The sequence below is a fragment of the Schistocerca nitens genome, chromosome 5 (assembly GCF_023898315.1).
Source record: "Schistocerca nitens isolate TAMUIC-IGC-003100 chromosome 5, iqSchNite1.1, whole genome shotgun sequence".
NCBI lineage: Eukaryota > Metazoa > Arthropoda > Insecta > Orthoptera > Acrididae > Schistocerca > Schistocerca nitens.
Window position 1 is genome coordinate 708518423 of NC_064618.1, and position 18202 is coordinate 708536624.

The 18202-nt window shown below is 43.2% G+C and overlaps 1 protein-coding gene across 1 annotated transcript in view; it reads right to left on the bottom strand.

The window, feature by feature from the left end:
* Positions 1 to 18202, bottom strand: part of LOC126259243 (protein bric-a-brac 1-like) — an 885843-nt gene that overhangs the window by 457573 nt on the left and 410068 nt on the right. The window lies entirely within an intron of this gene.

An 18202-nucleotide genomic window follows, 5' to 3' on the forward strand; every position in this document is an offset into this window, starting at 1 on the left:
ATTAATGTACGTTGGCAGCAGTAGAATCGTTTGGCAATTAACTTCAAATGCTGGTTCTCTAAATTTTCTGAAGTGTTAAATGTTTTTTATTATTCCAGTCTTTGATAACAATATGAATTCTTTAGACGATGGCCGGTTTCAGTCCGTAATGACCATCCTGAGATCTTTTTTACCCCATGTCCTAAAGTGATAAGGCCATAATGGCATCGTCAAAACATATAATCAGCACAGCATCACTCTCAAGAGTGTTTCTCTAAAAGGACGTCGCCTTCCCTCCAGGGATCCCCTGGTAACAAATCTAGCAGTCTGCTTCTGAATTGCTTACACTTTCCTTCGATCCCACGTGATACGGATCCCAAGCACTCGAGCAGTACTCAAGAATAGGTTGCATCAGCGTCCTATATGCGATCTCCTTTACAGGTGAACCACTCTTTTTACGATAGCGGTTAAACCGTATGCAGCCTTCGTTAAAGCAGAGGCTGAAGTGTACTCCAAAAATTCTAAATAATGTCATCATGCTAGTAACGGCATACGTGTGCTGATGCAGTTTGAAGATGGGGGCTTCTGGATAACACGCAGTGGCATACCTGTCGCCAATAACTCGCTAAAATGTTCACAACTTCCGAGCGAGAACGATGAACGAAATATTAGGGTCCGAGGTTTCCCCGTGGTGCGGCCACATTACGGAGTTCAGTTCCTACTCATCACGAGCCTGTTCTATTCGTGGTTACACATACCCCTCACTGCTGCTGTAGCACGCCCCGATCGGCAGACATGGCACGGAATGACCAATCCACTTCCAGGACGACTGTCACTCTTCCCAGTTCGAAGATACATAGCAATACTGTGCCTTCTGTCGTCCATTTTGCATACTAGCAACAGTTTTCTTGTTTCCACTTCGTTCGATGGATCTCCATAGTCTGAGCGTAGGTGTACGCCTTTTCTTCGCATTATTCTTGACATTCTTCTCTATACACTCTCCCGAGTTTAGATTCACTCAAGCCTCTCAACTCAACTGTTCCAATTGTCATACGGGTGTCGTGTATTATAATGTAAATTTCACGAAGGAAAAATCTTTAAGTATTTCTCTCTCTCTCTCTCACTCACTCACACGCGCGCGCGCGCTCTGTGAGAGAAAAAAAGAAAAAGAGAGAGAGGGGGGGGGGGGCAGAGTGACGGTATTTCTATGAAATACAACTATTCACAACCGTCACTTCACTTCAGTTGTTAATAGACCACGACTGTTTCACAAATACGGAAAAGTTTTACAAATACTGCTGCAAGTCACAAAACGTGTAGATTGCTTAATTTATTTAGTTAGCAACACGTTTGGAGGGCAGACCTCATTATCAGGCTACAGTGGCAGTAAAAGAAACATTTAATTCAGGTGCACATATGTGTTAAAGTATCTTTGCATAGTAATGGTACGTGCTGCGGTCATACTGTGGAGAAAGAGAAGGAAAACCTAATACGAGGCGATGTCACTTTGTATGTAGGTCTGCTGATCACATGAAATTTTTTTGAATAATCATTCACTTTGTTCTTGTGGCTTGCCACACTGTCCATTTGTTTGTCATCCCTTGTTTTAAGTTACCTTTAGAAGTTTGTGAATGATGGCTAGAAAGTCCAAAAGAGCCATAGAAATAGAGGAATCTCAACACATCATAAGAAGACTGCCACGCCACAAAAACAAAGCGAGTGACTATTTTTTTAAAAAAGTTTATGTCAACAGCAGATCAACAGTCGAAGTGACATCGCCTCTTATTAGGTTATCATCTTCTTTCTCCACAGTATGAGCGCAGCAAGTACCATGACTGTACAAACTTTAATATATATGTGCACTTGTGTTAAGTGTTTTTGAACTGCCATTGTAGTGTGATGAAGAGGCATAAAGTCGAAATTAAGTAATCAACTGATTTTATGTGCCGGCCGCGGTGGTCTCGCGGTTAAGGCGCTCAGTCCGGAACCGCGCGACTGCTACGGTCGCAGGTTCGAATCCTGCCTTGGGCATGGATGTGTGTGACGTCCTTAGGTTAGTTAGGTTTAAGTAGTTCTAAGTTCTAGGGGACTGATGACCACAGATGTTAAGTCCCATAGTGCTCAGAGCCATTTTTTGATTTTATGTGGTCGCGGCAACCGAAAAACATTCTCAATAAAAAATATTAATTTTTAATATATATTTTTCTGATCATACCTCAGACACACTTCCCTCTTAACACATAATTTACAACTCAATTACGCTAGTTTTTGATACAAACAACGACACCAATATATGTTTTTTATTTTAACGTGCTAGAGCTCCGCGATTATTTGTTTATTGTATGATTCGTAACCAGTCACTTTATGGGTCTTTATTTATGATCCCGTAACTGATTTCAAGGAGATGTGGGTCATCTTCAGATGATTAAGCTATTTAAGAAATGTGAAGATACATGGCTTCGTAGGAAGCAACATATTAGAAAATGAAAATAAATAAAAGCCACTGCACATTTTATATCTATCCAAAAATATTTCTGATAGCTTTAGTAAAAGTGCATTAACAGCGAAGAAACATCTTACAACCTTGTGGGCTGTGGGTCGACATCACCTCTGCCCTGGAGCTAAACGCTATATCCGTCGGAAACGTTAAAAATGAGCGAGATCAACTTAACTACGGGAATGAAACAACAAGTAAAGAATATATACGGTGAGTGGTTGCGGTGTTCTTTCACAGGCACATTACAGACGTATGTTCGCAAGATTAATAAAAAATGCTGGGCTTTGTCCTGGGTGCGGTACCAGGAAAAATAAGAAATAAAAGTGACGAGCCCGCACGTCGTTGTCAGTCGCAGGACGGCGTGAATAGCCACTCGTGCCGGTTCCAGCGACGGGGGTCTCCAGGCGAAGGACAGGGAAGCCGAGTACACGGCGGGCGGCGGGGGCGGCGGGCGGCGAGCGCCGGCGTCGCGGCGCCGCGCCTGCACACGGCTTTGATTTACGCCCGCCAATAAAAAGCGAGCGGGAATTTTTCAAACTTTGCCACTAGTAGCTCGGCTACAATTCAACTCGCAAATGTCTCCCACACGAGGACAGTTACATTTTTCCCTTTTTTTGTTTTTAGATTTGCATTTCGGTAAAATTAATTACGATTGCGAGTTGAAAACGGAGGGAAGAGAGAAGTCGTTACAGTTTCGACAGGAAACTAAATACGAAATAAATCTGGGGAACTGTTTCGATAAAATTTGGCTTCACTGCGAAGAAGCGGCAACAAAACAGCACGCGGGCAATAGCGGTGTCACGTAGTGTAACCGAAACTAAACAGTAAGAGAAAACTCAAGACAGTAGTTAGTTGCCTGCAATATCGCTCGTAAGAAGGCGCCACTGAACTTCGTTTTGAATTCTTTCATTATTCATACATTAACATACATCACTGGCTCAATAAACTAAGATAATTTTTCCCATGGGACACACCACTTGGCAGCGCTACAATAAAATTAAAAAAACATTGAAGAATCGCTAACCAAAGAAGACCCTTCATTTTCTTACGGCCAACATTTATCCGATGGCACGCTGAGAAGTATTGTCTCCAAATTTTTTATTCTGTTCTCAATATCGGTCGAGGATTTTCTCGCTTCGCTGACGCAAGTTACAACCCTTTGTCGATAAATGGCTCGGAGTTGTAATGTGTAACACGGCAGTGTGCAACGAAACCATGACGGTGCGTGAGAAACAGCATGCTGTAATCGAGTTTGTAACCGCTACTGAAATCCCTAGAAGACTGAAAGCTGGGTACGGCGATGATTTCACCGCCATCAGTAATGTGCGACGTTGGGTTGTCCGTGCTCGTAAGGAAAGAAGAGGTGGTGCTAACTTCAACGTGTGTGACAGAGTTTGAAGTCTTTACAGAACTCCTTCTCGGACTTCAATTTAATAAATATATAGACATGAAAGATAAAGATGTAGAATGTTAATAAAGCTTGTGTCTACAAAACTTTTCATGGTATGTGACCGCACTGTCAATATATAAATTTCTGCGACGTCGCGGCCACAGTTACAAATGGCCCTCCCCAAGGCGTAAGCAAAGCATCCTGAGGAAGCCCATTTGCAACAGTGGCCGAAAGCTCGACGAATTTTATATATTAACATTGCGGTCATATACTTATTGACAGTGACAAATGCCGCGGAAGCCTACCCTTATATTAATAAAGTCATATTTAAAAAACTTTAACAGTTTTCACGTAAAAAATTCGAAGGCATTACTTTTCAGCATGCCTTCGTATCATTAGAGTCCTTCCGTTACCTTCAGCAATATACTTAACAAGACGTATTTATCAAGTCCATTTTTATAAGCTTTTTAGTCTGCGATGTTATTCACAAGAAACTGGCAAAGTTTCCAGACGAAATTATTTATTCATTCTCAGTACTGAGACGAGTGGCACTCAAGGTGGAGATACATTTATGTCTAGTGATGGAATGGAGACGGGAGCATCCGGAACTGGTACGCAGACCACGTGTATCGAAAATACCGAGTGCATTGCTGCAGTGGGTAAGACACCAGATTCACTTTCCGGTAATACGGGATTCACAGCCCTGCCTGCCCACTCAGGTTTTCTTCGACTTCATGAAACCAACTTTAGGCGAATGCAGACATAGTTCCCTCGAACGGGACTCGTTCCATTTACTTCCCCATTCTTGTCTAACTTACTTCGACCGCACACTATGCTATTCATGTTTCACTCCCTTCATTTACCGTTATTTAGAAACCGCCAACGCCGCGCGCAATAGCCAAGCGGTCTGGGGCGTCTTGTCACGGACCGCGCGGCTTCCCCCGTCGGAGGTTCGAGTCCTTCCTCGGGCAGGGCATGAGTGTGTGTGTCGTCCTTAGCGTAGGTTAGTTTAAGTTAGATTAAGTAGTGTGTAAGCTTAGGAACCGATGACCTCAGCAGTTTCCAATTTTCTAAACTGTCAACGAGAGAATGGAGATATTTTGTAAGCAACTGAATACGTATTCGCCAAATCTGAATCTCGATAAACTTACACCAGAAATGTCAGAGATTCACTTCACATCAATATTGGTCCATCCAATACGCCTACCTCCATTCCTCCCTCCCCATCTCTCTTCCTCGTCCTGTCTTCTACAGTTGAGTTAGTCTTCCGTTACTGAAGAAGCTGGTGTCGATAGGCTTTAATTCCCTTTCCTCTTGAAAAGTAGTTAACACTCCGGTAACTACACCTCCAGTACAGGTTCATCACTAACATTCCATAAGAAGTTGCTAAAGGTTTCGGGCTTAGCGCACTCGACAGGCGGCGGTCAACTATCTGTGTTACAATCGCTACTCCTCACAGTCTTCCTCGCGTCGCTTTCTTACGTCCGTCAACGAGAATTTCTACAAAGTTCGAAGAAAGCAACAACCACAATTTTGGCCGTCTGCTTATTTCAGCGTCTACTACAGCGTTAGACTGTACCACCAGCTGACATAATTCATTTGTAACCTATGAAATTTTCTTTAACTCTTGTTTTATATCTTGCGTCATTATGGGTGGACAGTTTTACAGGCATGTTCACAGTCACACTTCAATAGTTCGTCATCAGTATTATTCTCTTCCACTTCTAAAACCCTCTTCCTCGTTCTCAATTCGGCTATTATTTCTCGTTTCGCTAATCACCGAGAACGATGCAGCGAATCATATCGATTAAATAACACGTGTTAACCACAGATATGCGGTTCATTGTGCTCTCACACACAATTCGCAAAGCATATTGTCAAAACATGAAGAGCTTTTTACCGTGACTATTGCCATTAGTGTATTACAACAGCTTACTACATCTGTTTCTAAAGATACACCAGCAACTTTGTAACTTACCGTGCAGAGAAAAACTGGAGCACTTTCGATGTGCCACCGACGTATCTACTCTCCCACCTTGGACCACTAAAACTGCACTTTTAAGGGAGTAATAGTAATTATGTCATCCCCACGCTAACACACTAACATCAATTCACGCGAATGTTTAGTCTTTAGGTGTAGCTATTGTTTCAGGGGCGCCTTACGCACAGCCAAAATATTTTTCCTAAGTGGCTGTCACCTGCTGCCAATAAAGTCATTAACGGAAGTTCTTTTTTTACTATATTTGAGTAACTTCTCAGCAGAGAAGGGTTACAGTCAATTTCTTCCCGTAGCACTGGTTCAAAAAAAATGGTTCAAATGGCTCTGAGCGCTATGGGACTTAACATCTGTGGTCATCAGTCCCCTAGAACTTAGAACTACTTAAACCTAACTAACCTAAGGACATCACACACATCCATGCCCGAGGCAGGATTCGAACCTGCGACCGTAGCAGTCGCGCGGTTCCGGACTGAGCGCCTAGAACCGCTAGACCACCGCGGCCGGCCCCGTAGCACTGAGAGCAGAGATTAGAGAGAGATTGCTGGAAGCATAAGCTACTAATAGCGACTAAAAAGACTCCTTGCATATAGTTTAGATGCATATGAATTCGAAACACGGTACATTCTAAGAAGGCTAGGACAGAACAGCCGGATTTATGTAAATATCCAGCGGTAACACAGTCGCTGTAAAAACCAGTGTTGTTCCCCCAAGGCACCGCTAGTTGTCTTGAGCATCAACACCATCGTCTAGCCTCTTCAAGAAGGTAACAAAAGCTTAATCTATGATAATAACCATACTTCAGCTACAAAGAGCGACGAATTTCGGACCGCAGAATTACTAACCTTTGTCTGCAGCTCTAGACCAACGTACACGTAAATATCGTCGGAAAGAGATTCCTTCCAAAATAAGTGTATATGCCTCGATTTGTTCAAAAAAGCAACTCGCCTAGAAGGTTTTATATGATCTTCAGACACATCGTATTAGATTACTCGTCGTTGGGAAAGTATTTAGGTGGAACACTGGATATGATTTTCACCTACTAAAGAAATACAGAAATGCGATATTTACGATTTGCACAAGAGCGAATATTCTTCGTAAACTGTCCAGTACCAATCGGGAAATTCAACCTTCTATGCCATTAACCAGTGCCCTAGACACTCTGCTGTTCCGGTTTATAGTCAAATTCGTGATTTTCGAAACAGGTACTCGTAACATTAAATTAATTGTTTCAATTTATAATAGGGCGTTTACAGGGCAAAGCGCCCCAAAAACTTTACTGCTTGGCCAAAAACTTTGCTGCCTTACAGGCAGCAATCAGTTGTTTAATCAAATAGGGGTGACAGCTCTCAATGAATCAAAAATGTTCAAATGTGTGTGAAATCTTATGGGACTAACTGCTAAGGTCATCAGTCCCTAAGCTTACACACTACTTAACCTAACTTATCCTAAGGACAAACACACACACCCATGTCCGAGGGAGGACTCGAACCTCCGCCGCTCAATGAATCCGTCTACACCTGTCACCCGTTATATATCAACGACCAGCCGTGCAGCGGCTGAAATGAGGGAAAAAAATCCTGTGCTTTACAGATCTGGCCGATCCATTCAATAAGGTCAAGGATAACTTCGTGGAAGCAGAGAAGCCGGCCGGAGTGGCCATGCGGTTCTAGGCGCTGCAGTCTGGAACCGAGCGACCGCTACGCTCGCAGGTTCGAATCTTGCCTCGGGCATGGATGTGTGTGATGTCTTTAGGGTAGTTAGGTTTAATTAGTTCTACGTTCTAGGCGACTGATGACCTGAGAAGTTAAGTCGCATAGTGCTCAGAGCCATTTGAAGCAGAGAATATCCCATTTCACTGGCAGGAAAAACCATCTGAAAACCTCACAGTAGGAGCACTGGATCACACAGAAGTCGCTTAAAGGGTTGTAATCCTGAGTTGTAAAATAAAGCAATAGCTCAGAAACATATCCACCCTTTTGGGAGTCGCCTCTGTTCACTTGTAAGCAGTGGAGAACTTTTTATATAAAGATATGCCCCCGAGCTAGCCAACCATGTGAGGTAACGCACTGGTGCATTTACTGAACTCACGAACTGTTTCAAAATCCAATCAGGCAATCCCGATTCAGGTTTTCCGATTAAGGTAAAAGTTAGGATGTCTCTCCTGAAAAGAAAATTACCAATTCTTCTCCAACATTGGCCGTTCCTAACTGAACTTGGTTTAACGCCCCATTGACGGCGAAGCCGTAATAGATTAAAATCTTACTTCATTCGATGCGGCCTAATTTTAGACAGGATTTTTTAACTGTTTGTAGCACCTATTTTACGTTCATAAAGAGAAGATTGGGATTTATGTTCAAGTATATTGTCAATAACAGGTTTAATGAGTCTGATAATAGAATGTCTCTGACAAGAAGAACTAAATGAATTAAAGCCGTTTGTAATGTGGAAAACTTTTCTGTGCTGTATCACCGAAATCGCCCAGTTTGCTATGCAGCCTCAAAAGGCGACAATGCTCGCTGTTCATATCTGTCACGCACTGTCATTCTGTATAAATATGAGGAGACACCAGCCACTATAGTAGGTATCTAGCAGGGTCCCTGTATTAAGAAGCGGCAGGATGCGCCATACAGGTCTCTTTACTATCGTTGATCTTTTTTCCCTTCTTGTGCGTCCTCCAGCTCGTTTCCACACCTGTTGCATAATGTAACAATTGTAATATCCAAAAGTGGACCAAAAGGAAAAGAGCAGTGAAACTTGAGTATCTCCCGTATCTTAAACTCAGATCATACATCTTTCATCGTGAGGGAGAGGTGCATGTAAATGTGAACTACTGAATTTCGTATGAATCATCTCGATGTTAGCCACGAGTTTAATAAGTCTACTCATCTTCTTCGAAACGTACCAGAACTCCAGTGATATTAGTCAGACAGAAGGTATTGCCCACATATTACCCTGTTTCCAAGACAGCCTCTGCGACGCTAAGCAATGTCAAAGTAATCATCCGTTTGTGTCCTGCGCACGTACTCCGTACGTGGAAATAACTGTGACACACTAAGTTACCGTTTCGTTACACAAATGAAAATTATACCAACAAATCAATGGCACAAGCAAGATACTTGAACAGGAGAGGTATTACCGTTGGAGCTCCAGTGTCGTATGCTTTCAATGAGACCATTGGAGATGGTCGAAATGAAGTGGGCGAATCTGCAAGGCATTCTCAAATACAGGTACTGATACAGCTCATAAATGACAGCCTGTCTCCTTCCCAAGAATATACTAAGTATTATCTTACAGCAGAGAAAATTTATGCCATAGTCGGGCTATGAAAAAGTAGTCCATACCATAGTAACTTTCTAGGTTGTTCGCCAATTGAGAAGCGAACTGTTACTTGGAGATCACACTGGAAAACGTAACAAGGTAGAGTCCAACGTAAAGACTTACCTGCACTGCTGTTATTTCTAGTGCATGCCATCAGCCTAGGAAAGAAGGAAAGGAGGAGGGGGAATACGGTGCAAGTTCCCATAGACACAGAGGCTATCAGAAATGCAACACAACTTGGAGACGGACAAGAACTGTTAACACAAATGGCTTGTTCAAATGGCTCTGAGCACTATGGGACTTAACATCTGAGGTCATCAGTCCCCTAGAACTTAGAACTAATTAAACCTAACTAACCTAAGGACATCACACACATCAATGCCCGAGGCAGGATTCGAACCTGCGACCGTAGCGGTCGCGCGGTTCCAGACTGAAGCGCCTAGAACCGCTCGGCCACACCGGCCGGCAACACAACTGGTGGAGGCTTTTTAAATATATACCGAATTCAGCATAACTGATTCAAGAAAAGCGCGGAAAACCTAAATTCCAATGCCCTGACAGAAACCTGATTTCGCTGATTCTCAATGCGAATCCCCTGCCTCAGAAATTGCTTGATAAGGAAGAACTGACGGTACATTTGGTTACGGAAGAATATCGATTTTATACAGTTTGATTTGGGAAAAAAACTGATGGATGTTTGCATAACTGCAGCCTGACCATCGTATGGCGCCAAGACTATCCCAAGTGGAAGGGTCAGAATTCATTACTCCTGGATTAGTCTAACGTCCACGTAAAACACTCGCTCATTTTTACGCGCATCGCAGCCAGGTGTCTCTTCTACGCATGTACTTTGCTCTTCTTAATTAACTGTTCTAAAAGAAAGGAAGCTTAGAATATAACGTTCTGTCGACGATGAGGTCGATAGAGACAGGCGCAAAGTTGGAAAGGACACGGATGGGAAAATCGGCATCGTCGTTTTCGAAGGATACACCACAGTATTCGTCTAAATCGATTAAGAAATACCATGAAAAACGTAAATCTCGAATACAGTTTTTAAAAATGGTTCAAATGGCTCTGAGCACTATGCGACTTAACTTCTGAGGTCATCAGTCGCTTAGAACTTAGAACTAATTAAACCTAACTAACCTAAGGACATCACACACATCCATGCCCGAGGCATGATTCGAACCTGCGACCGTAGCGGTCGCTCGGTTCCAGACTGTAGCGCCTGGAACCGCACGGCCACTCCGCCCGGCTCCAATACAGTTAATGATGTTGTGAAACGCCGACATTAATTCAGCAGTGGGGACGGCGGATGCCAGTGTCAGATTTGTTGGGAGAAGTCCCCGGAATCATGGACAAATGAGGTCTTGACATCTACCCAATTTTTGTTAATCTTCGTCACTACTTACTCTGTTGATTCGTTTATTGAGATTAGCATGACTTTACAATGAAGTAAAAGATACATTTTTCAGTAATTCTTTGCTGTATGCAACAATTTTGAACACAGGGCAACATGGAGTCATACAATTGTAGTTTGTGGTGACTTCAATTTACTCTAGATATGATGGGGAAAATACTTGTTTAAATCCGGAGGTACGCATAAAACATCATCCGAAATTGTGCTACACGCATTCTCTGAAAATATATTCGAGCAATTAATTCACGGGCCCACTCGAATAGTAAACGGTTGAGAAAACACACTTGACCTCTTCCCGAAATAATAATCCTGAGCTAATAACGAGCATCTAAATGGATACAGGGATTGGTGTGACAGTTGTAGCGAGATATAATATAGTAACCCCCAAATCCTCCAAAAAATAAACGAAAAATGTACCTATTCAAAAAAGCAGATAAAAATTCGCTTGACGCCTCCCTGGGAGACAACCTCCAATCCATACAAATTAACAATGTAAGTGTAGACTAAATGTGGCTTGAATTCAAAATACCGGTATCGACAGAAACGGAGAGACCTATACCAAATAAATTAACAAACGACGGAACTGATCCTCCATGGTACACAAAACTGGCCGGTACATTGCTACAGAAACAACGAAGAAAGCACGCCAAATTTCAACGAAAGCAAAATATCCAAGCCTGGCTATGTTTAATAGAAGCTCGAAATTTAGCGCAGACTTCACTGCGAGATGCTTATAACAGCTTCCGTAAGAAAACTTTGTCTAGAAACCTGGCAGAAAATCCAAAGAGATTCTGGTCGTACGTAAAGTATGCTAGCGGCAAGGCACAATCAATGCCTTCTATGCGCAATAGCAATGGAAATACCATCGAGTTACTAAACACAGTCTTCTAAAATTCCTTCGCCAAAGAAGTCGAAGTAAATATTCCAGAATTTGAATCAAGAACAGCTGTCATCATGAGTAACTTAGAAGTAGATATCTTTGGAATAGTGAAGGCACTTAAATCACTTAACGAAAGGTAGTCTTCCTGTCCAGACTGTATACCAATTAGGTTCTTTCAAAGTATACTGATGCAATAGCTCCATACTTAACAATTATACACAACTGCTCGCTCACGAAACATCCGCACCCAAAGACTGGAAAGTTGCACAAGTCATAGCTATATTCAAGAAAGGCAATATGAATATCCACAAAATTACAAAAATGGCTCTGGGCACTATGGGACTTAACTTCTGAGGTCATCAGTCACCTAGAACTTAGAACTACTTAAACCTAACTAACCTAAGGACATCATACACACCCATGCCCGAGGCAGGATTCGAACCTGCGACCGTAGCGGTCGCCCGGTTCCAGATTGTAGCGCCTAGAACCGTTCGGCCACCCCGACCGGCACGAAATTACAGGGATATATCATTAACGTCGATATGCAGCAGGATTTTGGATCATATATTGTGTTCGAACATTAAGAATTACTGATATAAGAACGTAGGCTTCCGCGGCCGGTGTCATAGTGATTAAAATCCTTCTGAGTATTATGTCGCGTCATTGCTAAAAACTAACAACAATAATAACTTATTGCTGTTAGTTTTTAGCAATGACGCGGCATAATACTGAGAAGCATTTTAATCACTATTAAGAATTACTTCGAAGAGAACAGTCTATTGACAAACAGTCAACATGCATTTAGAAAACACTGTTCTTTACTCACACGAGGTGTTGGGTGCTATCGACTAGGGATTTCAAACTCATTCCGTATTTCTAGATTTCCAGAAGGCATTTGACACAGTATCTCACAAGCGATGTCATCAAACTGCGTCTCAGTTATGCGACAGGATTGAAGATTTTATGTCGTAGTAACTAACGGAAAATCACTGAGTAAAACAGAGGTGATTTCTGGCTTTCCCCAAGGTAGTGTTATAGGCCCTCTGCTATTTCTTATCTATATAAATGATTTAGGAGACAATCTGAGCAGCCGTCTTAGGTTGTTTGCAGATGATACTGTCGTTTATCTTTAACCAAAGTCATCAGAACATCAAAACAAATTGCAAAACGATTTAGAAAAGATATATGTATGGTGCGAAAATTGGCAATTGGCCCTATATAATGAAAAGTGTGAGATCATCTACATAAGTGTTAAAAGGAATCCGTGAAACTTTGTTAGGCGATAAACCAGTCGAATCTAAAAGTCGTAATTCAATTAAATACCCAGGAATTACAATTACGAACAACTTAAATTGGAAAGAACACACAACAAATGTTGTGGGGAAGGCGATCCAAAGACTGCGTTTTATTGGCAGAAAACTTAGGTCTTAGAAGATGCAACACACCTACTAAAGAGACTGCCTAAACTACGCTTGTCCGTCCTTTTTTGGTGTAATGCTGTGTGGTGTGGGGTCCTTACCAGTTAGGGTTAACGGAGTACACCGAGAAAGTTCAAAGAAGGGCAGCACATTTTCTATTATCGAGAAATCGGGGAGAGAGTGTCACGGACATGATACAAGATTTGGGGTGAAATCTTTAAAACAATGGCGTTTCTCGTTGCGGTGGAATCTTCTCACGAAATTTCAATCGTCAAGTTTCTCATCCGAATGTGAAAATATTTTATTGACGCTAATCTACATAGGGAGAAACTATCATAATAAAGCAATAGGGGAAATCAGAGCTCGCACGGAACAATATAGATGTTCGTTTTTTCTGCGCGCTGTTCGAGAATGGAATAGTAGAGAATTATTTTGAAGGTGGTTCGATGTACCTTCTGCCAGGTACTGATGTGTGATTTTTCAGAGTAGCCATGTAGATGAAGATGCAGATGAAGAGTCAGAAGTCGCAGTGTTTTCAGCAACAACCCGACTACTTTTTCATTATTTCATTACCGATCAAGGAAAAACCATAAGAAACAAAAGAAAACAGGTTGGATTAGTTCACTTGGCTCAACGAGAGCTGCTCGATTTGGTTGCCGAATACAAGAAACAACGTCTCCGTGCCAGGGTGCGAGAGGTCTTTTGCAACTATTGCTGAACACAGCCCCTTTTTCTTACACCTCCGCTCCTTCTCATTTTAGTGTCCCCCAATACACACTCTTCTTTTCTCTTCTTCTTCTTTTCCTCCGACTTCTACGAAGGAAGAGTTCTGTTAGAATGCAACATATTTTTTCTTCGGCCAATTTCGGTTGAAAAATCGCGGAATTTGTTGTGGGACGTAGTGAAATATTCCCGCTTCAGTTCCTATAGTTTCATAAAGTTCCGATAAGTGGCGGCTCTGCACGTAGCCTTCCAAATGGTGCCTGTAAAGGAGGTGCATTAAGGGAGAGAGCTGTCATTGAGTTACCAGAAAACCAGAGTATCAACGATACTCATAGGCGCTTGCAGAATGTCTATGAAGACGTGGCAGCGAACAAAAGCATGGTGAGTCATTGGGCGAGGCTTTTGTCATCATCATCGGTACACGGTCGCACAAACCTGTCCGATCTCGCATGTGCAATCCGGCCGCACCCAGCTGTGACTCCTGCAACGTTGAAACGTGCGGACACTCTCACTCCAGACGATCGACGGATGAAAACGAACTTCTCCTTCTCCATGACAACGCAAAGGCTCGCACAAGCCTCGCAAGGCCTCTCACCCGAGAGGAACTCACAAACTTCGTTGGACTGTTCTCCTCATCCACCTTACGGCCAGGATTTCGTATCTCTCAACTTTCATCTGTTTGGCCCAACGAAGATGCACTCCGCGGAAAGCAGTACGTGAAAGATGGGGAGATTATCGATACAGCAAGACGTTGGCTCTGACGTCGACAAGTGATACCCTGTGTGCTCGGAGGCCCTCCCAGCAAGGCGGAGTAAGGCCGTCACACTGAACGGAGATTATGTTGAAAAATGGGGTTTTCTAGCCAATAGAGTTCGGAATAATATGGTGTATTGGAATGCCGAATAAAACTACCCTGCTTTCAGAAAAAAATTGTGTTCATTACTAACTAAACGCCTATTGTACTTCTTTTACCGCCTACTACTTGCCCTCCGTCTTTCTCTTTTCTTTCACTCTTCCTCATCTTGTGGCCCGTTGCATAACTGCGCCCAGGGCACGCACCCGACTGCAACACCGTAGTCGTCTCACTGGGTATTGACTATTCTTCTTTCCGTGTACTATCCCTGAATGGAACAACAAGAGGCAGCGGGAGGAGGAGGTGGGGGAAGTACCCACTTAGGATACCATACTGTGTACTCCCCGCCACACACCATACGGTGGCTTGCGGAGTATTGTCAGAAACGGCACGTCTTTCTGAGTCATCTGCAGCTGAAGGCAGCATGACAGGGGACAAGATTCGGTGCCAGCATCCAGTTTTCTGAGGCCGCGGCGGCGTCCTTGCCACTCGAGCTGTGAGCTGTGGGCCGGAGGCACTGGTAGCCCACGTCCCCAGCCGGGCTCGCGCCAGTCGTCCGGCTGGCCGGTAATGGGCCAGCCGCCGCCGCGGCGGCGGCGACAGCGGCCGTGAACTTGCTACCGCTCGGATCGCTCGCGATTGACTATGCATCAGGCAAATCTTGTAAAACAAACAGCCAGCTGGCATAGTCGAAGAAAGAGGCTCCAGCGCATAAATGAATACAATCTTTCCCGTGCCCGTCGACATCGCTATAAATATTAATAACGGGCATTAGTCTCGGTGGCTGACGATGAAGAATCGCCGGCGCCCGCCACGTGGTGCGCTCGGCGGACGTTCAATTACCCCCACAGGCAAAGCCTGCGGCTACGGCCGCGGCCGCGATCGGCCTCGTTCCGGGAAGTCCACGTACTTAGGCAAACACTGCCCCTCCAGCCACAATTAACATTTCCTTGAATGACAGTGTTCCTGGCGCGGCGGAGAAAGTAGAGCGCGCTGCGCAGCTGGGAACCGGGAAGGGAACAATGGCACCTGAGTACGGTATCTGGCGGTGTCGCCAGCTAGAGGGACGGCAACGCTGCCCCGCTGACGGCGCGATGAAACGCGAGGCGGACACGCCGGGCCGCTTTCTGCGGAACTCGCTGCAGAGAATACAGTTACACTCTCATTGTCTCGTATGGAAATTCAACTCCCGCAATATAAGCGTCCAGTGCGTTCCCGCTGTTGCCACAATACGATGGATGTCAGTTTATTCAGAGTCAGGAAGCCGCAGTTGTCCGGAAACTGAAACCGATTGGCTGTTTCCTCTCATCAGTCATGAGACACACACTTTTGTATCGAACCCTGCGTCGGCAGCAGACGTATATTTCACGTCTGTTGCGGTTAAGAAATTAGGACTGACTTCTATAACAGTACCAGAAAGTTTTCCTAACACAAATGTGTCACCGTAAAAGCTGCACCGATCGTAATGCTTATCTATCTGTACGGACACTAGGTGGTACTTTTCCACTTACGCGCAAAACTCGGCCATCCAACCCTATAACTTAAACTTCCATAATTTTCGTACACGACTTCAATCGTTTTCATAAGAAAACCAGTGCCGAAACCCCTATATAATAGTACTCGGAGAAACTCTGACATTATTTAGATAGCCGGCCGGAGTGGCCGAGCGGTTCTAGGCGCTACAATCTGGAGCCGCGCGACCGCTACGGTCGTAGGCTCGAATCCTGCCTCGGGCATGGATGTGTGTGATGTCCTTAGGTTCGTTAGGCTTAAGTAGTTCTAAGTTCTAGGGGACTGATGAAATCAGCAGTTAAGTCCCATAGTGCTCAGAGCCATTTGAACCATCATTTAAATAGAGCGCCAATAATTACTATATTATGTTCAACCGAAAACGAAAAGAAACTGCGACGTCCATTTTGAACGAAGCGACTGGCGGCGTGTTAGCAACATTTTGTGAATTTGAAAGATTGTATACCAAAATGTAAACGCAGCAATGGGTCTATCATTTATGGTTTATAAGAACAGAGTTCTCGTGGTTCTAAGATTGACTTATTTGCGTTTTTCTGCAAGCAAGAACTAAAATAAAGAAATACATAATGAAAAAGGCAATTAAGGAATTGTTGGAAATGCTGTCAGCTACATCACAAATCGAGATTTTCAGAAACGTAGATCCGACGAATACAAGGATCTTGATTTTTGGCATTTACCGAAACATACGAATCCAGAGGAATTTCTCAACTCTGCTGAGATTTCTTTAGAATTTTAATAGTTGAGGAAACGAATCCACGGTTCGGTCTCCTAATTTCATTGAGTCAAGCCAAAAAGTAGTAATTTTTCATCTCTGTTACTCTGTATGACCAGTTTCCAGGACAGCTTTAAGTTTCTACTGTCCTTTCTTAGGCTAGTTTGAAAAAAATATTTGGTTTATGTCAATCGAATTAAGGGCGAGTCACAGTTATAATCTTTAATTACTTGTTTTAACAAATATACTATTTGTTATCAGGGCAGTCAATTCTGTTATAATGAATATATTTCTGACCATATTTTCTTTGATTAACTGGTAATCCTATTTCTGTGTTTTCTCGGCTATCGATTGGGAAAGGTTACGGTTCTTGTTTAAAGTGAGAACAGATCGTCAGGCATCTACAACTTTTACTCAAAACTGTGACATCATTAAGAAATATCGCAGTATTGCCTAAGAATGTTATCTTTGGCGGTATTTACTACGATGTAAATTTCATTTGTCCAGAATCATATCGAAATAGCCAGTAAACAATAACTCGCAGTCCAGCAATAAATCAAAGCTGATTTATTGTACGATTCACCAACTGGATTAAGATAAGGATTTAATGGTCATTATTCGTCCTGCTGGTTCTGACGCTGCCATTACTGTACGTTCGCTCCTATCCACGATTACGAGGGCTAATGCATATATCGATGCGAATATCATATGTTGTTGTGGTCTTCAGTCCTGAGACTGGTTTGATGCAGCTCTCCATGCTACTCTATCCTGTGCAAGCTTCTTCATCTCCCAGTACCTACTGCAACCTACATCCTTCTGAATCTGCTTAGTGTATTGATCTCTTGGTCTCCCTCTACGATTTTTACCCTCCACGCTGCCCTCCAATGCTAAATTTGTGATCCCTTGATGCCTCAAAACATGTCCTACCAACCGATCCCTTCTTCTAGTCAAGTTGTGCCACAAACTTCTCTTCTCCCCAATCCTATTCAATACCTCCTCATTAGTTACGTGATCTACCCACCTTATCTTCAGCATTCTTCTGTAGCACCACATTTCGAAAGCTTCTATTCTCTTCTTGTCCAAACTAGTTATCGTCCATGTCTCACTTCCATACATGGCTACACTCCATACAAATACTTTCAGAAACGACTTCCTGACACCTAAATCTATACTCGATGTTAACAAATTTCTCTTCTTGAGAAACGCTTTCCTTGCCATTGCCAGTCTACATTTTATATCCTCTCTACTTCGACCATCATCGGTTATTTTACTCCCTAAATAGCAAAACTCCTTTACTACTTTAAGTGTCTCATTTCCTAATCTAATTCCCTCAGCATCACCCGACTTAATTTGACTACATTCCATTATCCTCGTTTTGCTTTTGTTGATGTTCATCTTATATCCTCCTTTCAAGACACTGTCCATTCCGTTCAACTGCTCTTCCAAGTCCTTTGCTGTCTCTGACAGAATTACAATGTCATCG